This window comes from Pelodiscus sinensis, chromosome 4 (genome assembly GCF_052426305.1).
Source record: "Pelodiscus sinensis isolate ZL-2025 chromosome 4, ASM5242630v1, whole genome shotgun sequence".
Taxonomy (NCBI): domain Eukaryota; kingdom Metazoa; phylum Chordata; order Testudines; family Trionychidae; genus Pelodiscus; species Pelodiscus sinensis.
In genome coordinates this window covers 94,129,828-94,141,830 of record NC_143055.1, presented here as the reverse complement: position 1 = coordinate 94,141,830, position 12,003 = coordinate 94,129,828, and the positions used below count along the sequence as shown (strand labels likewise).

At 41.5% G+C, this 12,003-nt stretch overlaps 1 protein-coding gene across 3 annotated transcripts in view; it reads left to right on the top strand.

Moving 5' to 3' along the window:
• Window positions 1-12,003, top strand: part of INPP4B (inositol polyphosphate-4-phosphatase type II B) — a 476,735-nt gene that overhangs the window by 162,951 nt on the left and 301,781 nt on the right. For all 3 annotated transcript variants that reach the window (XM_075929898.2, XM_089777992.1, XM_089777993.1), the window contains one exon: window positions 11,869-11,938. The gene's annotated coding sequence lies outside the window, so the exon portion shown is untranslated. The remainder of the gene's footprint in view (window positions 1-11,868; window positions 11,939-12,003) is intronic.

Below are 12,003 nucleotides of genomic sequence, written 5' to 3'. Positions count from 1 at the left end.
CCCTGAATATTAGGGAGCCCACACTGGTACTCTGGCCCCTACTGCCTCCTGACGGACTGATTTTTCTGTGGGTCAGTATCCCCTCACCCAAAGAAAGTTCCCCATCTCTACTTTAGCTGAATCACGGTGCTTTGCAATGGAGAATATTTACCTGAAAAAAATTCACTGTGCATCCATTGGACTTTTACATTCCACCTCCCCCCTTTTTCTTTTTGTGCAGACTGCTGTTCTTTGTTTTGCTGTCTACTTGAATGATCACTTGTTTTTATTACGGAACCACTTTCTGGCCTAAAAGTCACTTGTGATGGAATTCAAAATTTAGTGGATTATACACAGGTTTTCAAACCTGAGGTGGGGAGAGAGGCGGTAGATCAGGTGCAAAGAGCCTCCTTACTTCTCCATATGGAAAATGGCAACAACTTTCATGAGGCTTCCACAAGTCATGGAAGTAACTACCCTAAAGGGAGTGAGTAGGTGTTATAATTGATGCTGTGGCCCTTTTACTCACCGTATCAGGCTGCAATGGCTAGCTGTAGAGGAAAGTGTAGAAGAATGTAGTGGCACGTGCCCTTCCCTTGGTCACCAAAGAAGTTTTATAAGCAATGACTTAGGACTACCGGAACTCAGACTGTGCCTACTAGAGGGTCATACATTTGGTTACTTCTATAGGTTGGGGCTCCTACCATTCTCCACTTCCCCCCACAAGCATCTTGTGTGCCACTGTCCTCTCTTTGAGGACACTGCAAGCTCATCATCCCTGACTTCATGCAAGAAACAAAATACAGGATTTCAGCTACACTAGACTAACACGGCTACATTTCTATCACTGACTTCATGGCGTTCCTTGTCATAAATGCTTCATGGTTTGTTCAGAGCTGGAGTGAATAATATTTTTTTTAAAAGGGCATGTGTCTAATCAGAATAAATTTGCTGTCAGTAAATGTTGCCTTCCACACATGTAAAACTACATGATAGTGTCCCATTAATGTTCATAGGGTATGTCTACACTAGCCTCCTAGTTCAACTAGGGAGGCTAATGTAGGCATTCGAACTTGCAAATGAAGCCCGGGATTTAAATATCCCGTCCGGTTGCCATTTTTAAGTGCCACTAATCTGGAATAACTGCCTGTGGCTACATGCAGCAGATAAATAGTAATTCAAACTAAGTCCTTAGTTCAAATTACCCATTACTCCTCCTGGAATGAGGTGTAACAGATAATTCAAACTAAGGACTTAGTTTGAATTACCGTTTAACTGTTGCGTGTAGCCGTGGGCAGTTATTCCGGACTAGTGGCATTTAAAAATGGCGACCGGATGGGAACATGCAAATAAAGCCTGGGATATTTAAATCACAGGCTTCATTTGCAAGTTCCAATGCTTACATTAGCCTACTTAGTTTGAACTAGGGGGCTAGTGTAGACATACCCATAGTGTGCATGTGATAACTCTCCGTGTTCTGTGGTAGCCAACTACCAATGAAACCATTAAACCATAATCTGTTCCAAATGTCTTGTTGAACCTATAATACGTTTTCCTAAAGGAAAATAAAACATTGCCATCCCCAGCCCAATGGCAGGCTAGATTAAACCCTGTTGTAAAATGTGCATCTGCCTGCATCAGAGAAGCATGCTGCACTGTGGGGAGAGTTTGTCCCCAGGGATTAGCCAATGCTGTTTCCACCACTCTGGTCCCTGGGACTTTTGCCCTCACTGAAAGGTTGAGGCTGTGTGCTGGACTAGCTGTGCTGGGAGAGTTTTGGTTTCATCTGTTAAACCAGAGGTAGGGAACCTTTTTTGTCTTGGGGGCCACTGACCCACAGAAAAATCAGTTGGAGGCAGCACACAAGTGAGAAGGAAACAAAACCCCTTACTGATGTGGTACCTGTGTGAGAAGGAGAAAGACATTCCCCTCCCACACCAGAGCCTAGGGGGACCCAACCTGCTAGATTTTGTGTTCTCCAGCCCTGCCTGAGGTTCCCCACTCCCGTTTTAAACAGAGAGAAAAGATGCACACGTTTATTTGCTCAACTTCTGTTTTAACATGAAGCTCGAAAGCTTGTCTTTCTCAGTAAAAGAAGTTCAATAACAGACATTATCTCATCTACCTTGTTTCTCTAATATCCTGGGACCAACATAGCTACATAATCTGTTAATCATGTGCACTTATGCAAACCTCAGTCATTCAAAAGTCCCATTTCTCTTCCCTACCCTCCCCAAAATAAAGAGATTTGCTTAAAATGTTTTTTTTAAAACAATATTGGGAGGAAAAGGCTTTATTAGTTCTGATTCTGGATGCAGTGAAGGCTAGACATGTAGGTTTAAGAAAAGCAAAGCAGAGATTCTTGTGAATACAGGCAGTCCCCGGGTTACGTACATGATAGGGACTGTAGGTTTGTTCTTAAGTTGAATCTGTATGTAAGTCGGAACTGGCGTCCAGATTCAGCCGCTGCTGAAACTGATCAGTTTCAACAGCGGCTGAATCTGGACGCCAGTTCTGACTTGCATACAGATTCAACTTAAGAACCCCAGGCATCCCCAAGTCAGCTGCTGCTGAAACTGATCAGCGGCTGATTCCAGGAAGCCCGGGGCAGGGGATTCCTGTAGTCAGCCACTGGTCAGTTTCAGCAGCAGCTGACTTGGGGACGCCTGGGGCAGAGCAGCTGGGGTGCTGCTGGGTTGGTCCAGTAGCGCCGCCGCTCCTCGGCGCTACTGGACCAACCCAGCAGCACCCAAGCTGCACTGCCCCAGGCGTCCTGATTCAGCCACTGCTGAAACTGACCAGCAGTGGCTGAATCAGGACGCCTGGGGCAGAGCAGCTGGGGTGCTGCCGGGTTGGTCCAGTAGCGCCCAGAGCGGCGCTACGGGACCAACTGGCAGCGCCCCAGCTGCTGTACCACAGGCGTCCGGAGCAAAGCCACGGAGCACGGGGGCAGCGGGACAGCCCAGACGCGCCGTGGCTGTCCTGCTGCCCTCGGGCTCTGTGGCTTTGCTCTGCTTTGCTCCCCGTCTCCCTGGTCTGCAGACAGGGGGACGGGGAGCAAAGCGGCGGAACACGTGGGCAGCGGACAGCCCAGACGCATCTGGGCTGTCCGCTGCCCGCGTGTTCCGCCACTTTGCTCCCCGTCCCTCTGGTCTGCAGACCAGGGAGACGGGGAGCAAAGAAGAGCAAAGCGGCAGAGCACGTGGGCAGCGGACAGCCCAGACGCGCCTGGGCTGTCCGCTGCCCGCGTGCTCTGCCGCTTTGCTTCCTCTCCCTGGTCTGCTGGAGACCAGGGAGACGGGCCCTGTTCGTAACTGCGGATCCGACTTAAGTCAGATCCGCGTAACTCGGGGACTGCCTATAATGTGACTCCAGCATCTGAGACTTTGGGGGGGGGAGGGGGGAGGACAAGTATTATACAACTTGCAATAAAATACCAAAAGTTGGCAATACTGTAGATACAGTGTACAGCATTCCTCTCAGCCTTCTCCCTAGACTCCAAACACATTGCGTCAGTTCTAAAGGCACAGTACCTCATAGCAATATTGTTTGAATAATGACTGTCTTTCACTTACCCAGTGTGGCTCATAAAGCTGTAATTTAAGTCTTAACAGTTTATTTAAAAATATAACTTTAATATTTGATTCTTGGTTTTAAAATTGGTCTCTGCCGGAAACTCTGGTGTTCCTAGGCACTCTGCCAGGAATAAATAAGACCCTTTTTTAAAAAATGACAGTAAAAAAGTGGATGGAATAGACTCAAGATAAGACAAGGGTTTAATTTAGAATGAACCTTTCTAAACATGGACTCTCTGGTCTGGTAACATCCATGGCACTTTTGGACCATGGATGTTCCTAGATCACAGAGGTGCAATGGCCAGGAGTCTGGCAGCAGCAGGGCTGGCAGCCCAGCCAGGCTGGCATTAACCTCCCCTGGTCCAGCAAACTCTAGCATTCAGGACTACTCAGGTCATGAGGGTGCCAGCGAAGTCCAATCTGTACTATGTTAATGAAAGCATATTTTATGGTAGAATACCACAGACTCTCACCAAAATATAACTAATAAAAAGTGAGTTTTATTAGTGTTGAACTGTATATAGTTGCGTTTAGATAGGTAAGGTAATTTGAGATGGGGTTTCCAAACTGCATTTAAAATGTGTAACGAATGTAATTATCCCTTTAATTATGCTTATGTATAATACAATCAGAAAATATTAGATGAATTAATAGACTTCATGTTTGTAGATTTTTTTATTACTGTTGCTTTTGTAAATGGAAAGAAAATTACTAATACAAAATATTGTTAAAAGAAATAGTAAAGAAAAGTGTACTTCTCTGTTTTTTGCATGATTTCTTCAGTGACATTGTCATTCAACAATATCTTTTAAAATGGATGTAGATGACCAGTATTATGTTGTCAGCATCATTTTCATAGCTGGTGGTATTGTGTGATGGATTAATCACAGTGGTTAGGACTTGTCCACATAAAATGACTGAAGACCTCTTAGTAAGCTGACAGTCTGTACAGGAGGTGGATGCAAACTAGCAGTTCACTGCTTTTCTAGATTAATTAAACAACCTCATCAGATCCTCTGGTAGGGTACTCTCCCTTACTATTTAGTTTGGTCAGAAAGGTGTAAAATGTTCAGGATACCAACTCAAAGTGTGGATGAGTAAGCACGAGAGTATAGGATATTACAGAAGGACCAGTGGCTGTGTCTAGACTGGCCAGTTTTTCCGGAAAATCAGCCACTTTTCCGGAAAAACTTGCCAGCTGTCTACACTGGCCACTTGAATTTCCGCAAAAGCACTGACTTCCTACTGTAAGAAATCAGTGCTTCTTGCAGAAATACTATGCTGCTCCCGTTCAGGCAAAAGTCCTTTTGCGCAAAACTTTTGCGCTAAAGGGCCAGTGTAGACAGCTCAGATTTGTTTTCCACAAAAAAGCCCCAATCGCGAAAATGGCGATTGGGGCTTTTTTGCGGAAAAGCGCATCTAGATTGGCACGGACGCTTTTCCGCAAAAAGTGCTTTTGCGGAAAAGCGTCCATGCCAATCTAGACGCTCTTTTCCGAAAATGCTTTTAATGGAAAACTTTTCCGTTAAAAGCATTTCCGGAAAATCATGCTAGTCTATACGTAGCCAGTGTGTTAGAATTAAATGTGTCTACGATGTGCACAGAACATTAGGTAGAGATTAATTATACAATTTACATGCTTTCTTATTGTACAAACAAATGCAGGATGTTTTTAAAAATAGAACAATCTGTTCTGCTCTTTGTTATTTTAGACATATTATTTTGAGTGGATGTGGGTTAGTCCAGGTTTTACAGTATTTTTTTAAAGCAAATTTTTTGTTTGTGAAAGTCAGCTTGACAGCCCCATGGACTGCACTTTTCTTGTTACAGACACAGTATGATGAGCAACAGCAAAGCTATCACTACAGGGTGCCCTATCCCCACACTGGAAAGATCACTTCTGGAAGAGCACTTTGGAAAGGAGTGTGATATCTGGGTCAGATGTGTAAGGGTGCCTAGAGATGTAGATGGACACTTGTTGGGGTTTTTAAGAGCACCTAAGTGATTTAGATGCCTAATTCTATTTGACTTCCATGATAATTCCCTAACCTGCTACACACTTACGTAAGTCTGATTAAGTGCCAGAATAGCGTCGTTATTCAGATATACAAATCATTTAATCCCATCTCCAAAACAGCACTTTAAAACAATTACCTGATCTGCAAGCCTGGCTTTTCAGCTACCACCAGAAGCTACCCTTCTTAGAAAGGATTGCTTCCTTGCAACATGATGAAGTAGCATAAAAACAACCGGTTGTATGGGATCTGTGTTGATACGATGAACAATTGATCAGTTTTCCAGAGTAGTAACAGCATCACAATGAATGCCAGCACCTTCTGTAGGCTGAATTCTGATCTTACTTAAACTGACATAAATCAGATGAAACTCTAGTGAAATCTGTGGAGTTAACCTCATGTGAAATCTCAATCAAGTAATAAAGAAATAAAAACATAAATAAAAACTCTCAGCACACAAGCTGGTTATATATTTAAACCAAGATAATATTTGTGAGCCTCTTCAAGCACTCATAAAGGAAGTTTGTCAGATGTGCATAATGTGTTTCTTGATTACAATTTTATCATTTCATTTGTAAATGCATTTATCATTTTGTATGTGCTAGATATAGAATATCTCCTCTAAATTACAAATCATACCGTAACTGTAGTCCTGAAGTTCTGTCCTTGCCTCCAGTTCTGCAACAGTGAGTGGGATGTCTATGCAGAAGTAGTCATCTTAGCATAGTAACTAAGGTCACTGGAGTAATGACAGAAAAAGTATGTGTCTACCCATATTGCTTTCCCCTCTCTCTCTAATCTTTCCCTGCCTCCCTTTTTCCTCCTCCTCTCCATATATTTATATACAAACAGTAACTGAACATTCTGTGATTGTCCACTATACTTAATCTTGAAGCTTGGAAGGCTAAGTATACACCTTTGGGGTTGCAATGTTTCATGGTGGCTTTTTGGGTGATAAAAAATGATGCAAATCAAATTCATATCTATGCCATCATCATAGCAGATTTTTTTTAAACAAGTATAACTGAAAAAAGGAAAAAAGAATCCATCTGTACTTTCTCAAGTTAGGAACCAAACTAGTACTGAAAAAGAACAGGCTTAAACTAATGTAAATTGTGGATTCTCTGTAACTCGGAAATCTTTCAATCATGAGTTGATGACCCCTGTAATTGAGCCAGAGGTTATGGTGATGTAGGAGTGGTTCTGTAGCCCTCAATGTGCAAGAGGTCATAGAGATCCTTTCTGTCTTCAAAATCTATGAATCCAAAGCTGATTTTTGGGGCACGGACTCAAAGGCACCAGTTTGAGGAGGGCACAGGGGGACAGCAGCTGTGTGTACTGGGATGATGCTTGCTTTTCTTCCCGTTCCCCTGACTATCAGGGATAATTCACAACATTTGTGTACTTGCCCCTTGTTTCCTGATAGGGGAATGAGAAGAAAACCAAGCAGCATCTCGGTATGCACTGATGCTGCCTCCCTTGCCCTCCCGAAATGGCGCCCTTGCAGGGACTGTTATTTATGTACTGTGAATGTGTACAGTGTATATTGCAATGGTGACCCCATGTGATTGAGGCCTCCAAGTGCTTCTGCAACATAAAAGTTCAGTAAAGTGTCTTAATAATGGAATTCAAACCAAGATGTCGGTGTTAAATAAAACTTCTGAAAAGCAGAAAGCATAATCAAAGCTGCTTGGTTTATGTGGTTTATAAACAAAAGGTGTTTTGTTATATGTTTTTTTCCTTACCTGCTACAAAATTCTTTTTGGTGAAGAAGCCCTTTCCCTCCCTTTAACATTAGTGTTGGTTTCAGTTGCCATTTTGTGCTTGAATCTCACCTCAAGTCAGCTGACCCAGGCACTGAGTCTTATTGCCACTGTGTGGTGTGTGTTTTGTGGGACTTTTTTTTGCAGGGTAGACATGCCCTGGGAGTTTCTCTAATTACATTTTTATGTATTCTATTGCTTTCCTCAAAAATGTATAGGTGTACATTTTTCTACACTGGCTCTCATTGTTTCCTGTTGAGCTTAGTGCGAATTAGATTAAGCCATAAATCCTTGTACATGGGTTTTTGATTTACAGGAGGCATCCAAGAACTCTGAATTTGATTAATATTTGGTTTATCACTGACTTCCAGCTTATTAATTAAACAATATTAAATAAACATGCCTAACACAGTTTCTGAAGCACTGACTGTATCATTCCCCTCACTTAGTATATTGCTATTAATCTTATTTTTTACAGTTCATTAGTTGGTTTTCAATCCATGTGTTAGTGCTTCTGTTGAGGCCAAACTGAATAGTTTTCCAAGCAACATGCTATACTAAATGCTTTCTGTAGATAGATATACAGTATTGCACCAAATGCATTCTCCTAATCTGTTAATTTAGAATTTCAACCCCAAAAAGACAGACTAGGTTAATATGGCACATTTTTTAATAAAGATCTCAATCAAGTTAACTTTATTCAAATATTATATCACCTATGGTAAATCTAGTGGGTTTCATTCTTTTTCTAGTGTATTCATGAAAGGTGTATCAAATTGACTATCCCATTTGCTACATTTAAAAAAGAGTCCAAGATGTCAAAATAGTTGTCTTCCACTAAAAGTACCTCTTTTAAGACGTAATGAAAGTTTCTATCTTGTTCCTCTTCACATTAAGAATTTACCAGACCCTGGCAGGAGCTGTTTGTTTTTGGAATGTGAGGCTATATAGCAATGGTGGGCAACCTGCAGCCCGTGGACCTAACCCAGCCTTCACTATCTGGTCCTCCATATAGTTTACCTACCTGATGTGTCCCTCAGGCCAAAAAGTTTGCCTAACACTGGCTTAACCTGTTCCTGCCCACACTATAGCTAGGGAGACTGGAGGCAACTGCATTATGTTACTAGCCATCAGCAGCCTGGAGGAGTTAGCTGCCTTTTGACACAGTGGTGGCAGGAAATAAACAAGCTAGTCCAGCCATGGTTAGGTGTTGCCAAGTGTCCGGTTTTGAACCAGACAGTCCAGTATTTGAGCTTTCTGTTCGGGAAACAAATTGAGAAAATATAAATGTCCTGTATTTTCTAAATAAGATGTAATGTAGGTTGTGATGTACGTTCAAGTGCATCTGGTATTGTTGTTGAAACCATCTGCCCATGGTGTTGTGGGAGCAGGGAAGAAGACGACATGAGCTGTACAAAGGCAAAGGCCTGGTCATCCCTTCTCCCCACCTTCTCACTGCTATTGGAAGCAGCTCCTGTCTTTTCCCTCCTGCGAAAGGCTGTGCTATCCATATTCCACTGTGACAAAAGGCTTCTGCTGTCCACATTCCATTGTGAAACCTGGCAGAAATCTGGGGGCAGAGGATTTGTGACCCTACATGCCAATCTCAGGAAGACACAGTACCAGAAACCAGGAGACGCAGGCCCATCCTGGGAGTCCAGGCTGGTGTCAGAGTCAGGAAGATTGTTCAGTTACCTCTCCTCAAGTGAGCAATATGTAGGGGTGTGTGTATGTGTCCCCTCTTCCTATGTAAACCCTAAAGTCTTAAAGATAAGATGGTAAATACAAATCCAACTATGCAGTATTTCTTTTTAGCGAGGGCTCAGTCAACTTGTTAATTTGAACTTTTGTCTTGCGTAGTCTGATTGGTTGCCACTGAACTCGCTTGAATAAGACTATTTTCTAGGTGTCACGTGTTCAGCATAGGGAAATATGGGCACCCTAATTTTGACAGTCTTGCAGCCCACTACTTGCTAGGCTAGGTCATCCATTGCTGCTTTATGTAGTGTAGATTTTGGCTTTATTCTGTGAAACTTTCTTTCACAATGAATCCTCATTCAGGTATGTAGTTCCAAGAAAGGCAGCAGCACAGTTATGTGAGAAAAGGCTCATCTTTTGAAGAGAAGCAGGATCAGGCCAAATATTTAAGGATAAATATGCAACTTTCTGCAAAAATAAGTGATAGTTTGATTATCAGCCTGACCAGCCAAAGCACATAAATATAAATGCAGAAAATGAAGCAGCACAGAAAACTCATGTGTTTTGAAACAACTGCTATGGATGTAAAAAAGCATTTTATAAGGTTATCTCTTAAAATAGCACATATGTGGAATTAAAAGTGACTGGTTCAGTCACACAGAACCTCGTGTGATTGTCACTTGGGGTATGTCTACACTACAAAGTTAATTCGAACTAACAGCTGTTAGTTCGAATTACCTTTCATAGGTGCTACACATACAAACCTCTAGTTCAAACTTAATTCGAACTAGCGGAGCGCTTAATTCTACAGCACAAGCTCATGTTGTCCACTCTCTTCCTTACACAAAGAGAGAGCTCCATAGCAATTATGTACACTGGGTAATACATAATTTGATTAAGTATTTTTATTAAGTATAATATATGATTTAAGTGGTTATAAGTAATAGTACACAGAACAAAGTAAGTTACAAATTAAAATGAAACAAAATATACCTACTAAACATAATACACTAAGGCTGTGTCTACACTGGGCCACTTATTCCGGAAAATCAGCCGCTTTTCCGGAATAAGCTGCGAGCTGTCTACACTGGCCCCTTGAATTTCCGGAAAAGCACTGACGATCTACTGTAAAAAATCAGCTGCTTTTCCAGAAAAACTATGCTGCTCCCGCTCGGGCAAAAGTCCTTTTTCCGGAAAACTGTTCCGGAAAAGGGCCAGTGTAGACAGCACAGTAGTCTTTTCCGCAAAAAAGCCCCGATTGCGAAAATGGCGATCGGGGCTTTTTTCTGAAAAAGCGCGTCTACATTGGCCACGGACACTTTTCCGGAAAAAGGGCTTTTCCGGAAAAGCATCCTGCCAATGTAGACGCTCTTTTCCCGGAAATACTTATAACGGAAAACTGTTCCGTTTTAAGCATTTCCGGAAAATCATGCCAGTGTAGACGTAGCCTAAGAAACTGGTTATATGGTTATATGGACTATCCCACCCTCAGTTAATCATCTTTCACAGACAGGACAGCCTCCCAGCCTGTGTTTGATCCTTCCCCCTGTTCAGTGTTAGATGTTTCCAGCAGTGATCTTGGTTGGTAAGTAGGGTGTCTCTATATCTGACAGTAGCATCTATTGTTTGGCTTCCCACTTTTATAGATATTTTGCCAAAGATGGAAGTTCTTTTTGCTTCAGTTTAAAATTTTTTTCCACTTTCAGTGGAAAAGTTCAATGTCCCTGATGGGTTCCAGCATATAGATGACAACTTTTCCAACGATACCTTATACAAAGTAGTTGCATAAAGCTTTTCCAGTTCTACTGGAATATAATTATAATCATATTTCCATGGATAGCTCTGTGAAAATAATTTTGGGGGGAGACAGCAGAAGATGAGACTTGTCCCAGTCCTTGGAAGCTCCTTGAATAAAGAAATAACCAGAATGTATGGAGAGATTAACTTGGGAGCTTCTGAAGCTCTGTGTAATAGAGGAGTGGCTCTGTGAAACATCCAGGATCATAGTAAGAAGGAAATGGGTAAGAAAAGCAGTACAACTAAGTGATTATATATTTTCAGATGTTGGGAATAAAGAGTAGATAAGAACGTCAATAAAAGAGGAGATAAAGTATGAGGGAGAAGGTAGCCTTACTTTTCTGAATAGGAATCTCCATTATTAAACTTGTATCCTTGCAAGAAGAGAGCTGGTAAAAAAAAGAATTTGACCCCAGTAACTTTGGTTTTGTGGCCTACAGTGGTTACATGAGTTATATGTTCTGGAATAGAGTGGCGGTATTTATGGTTTCAAGTGATCTTTAAAAAAATCGTATAAAGGGGGATTAAATGGAGATTTCAATTGCAATTCAGTATTGCAAGATGATGTATTTTGTATTGCTGCTAAATTCTTCTCACTTGAAAAGTTTACTTCTTGTAAATAGAATTCCAAGCTTCTCTCTATTCAGCTGGTTAAAAAGTTGTGATTTAAATAGCATTATTTAGGTATAGAAGTTGGAAGGAAAGCGATCAACTGATAGTTTAGAAATTAGTTGGCACATAAATAATTGCTGTCTTCACATGGAAGAGAAATTGCATTGCAGTAATTTCCTTTTTCTTGTCTAGTATAATGTTTTCTGATTTATTTATTTATTTATTTTTGCCCATTGTAGTTCATTGAACTGATGAGGGATGACAAAGAACAGTAACTATAAGGATAGCCATAGCTACAGATTGTTATGCTTTGTTTTTTACAGCTGTATGCTGAATCAATATGCCAGATATGCAGGCTGTGAACATATTAACAGAGAGACTTTCCAAGTGTTGCAAATCCTAACACTTTGTCATGTTTGTCCCTTACAGAGTTCTGGAATCTGATACTTTTCTGGAGTGGTGCTGTTGTGGAACAAAACAGATGTTTCAGTAGTTCTCAGTAAGTAAAACAGAGACCAACATATTTAACTTTCATTTTACATGAATGTATCAATATTTAGAAAA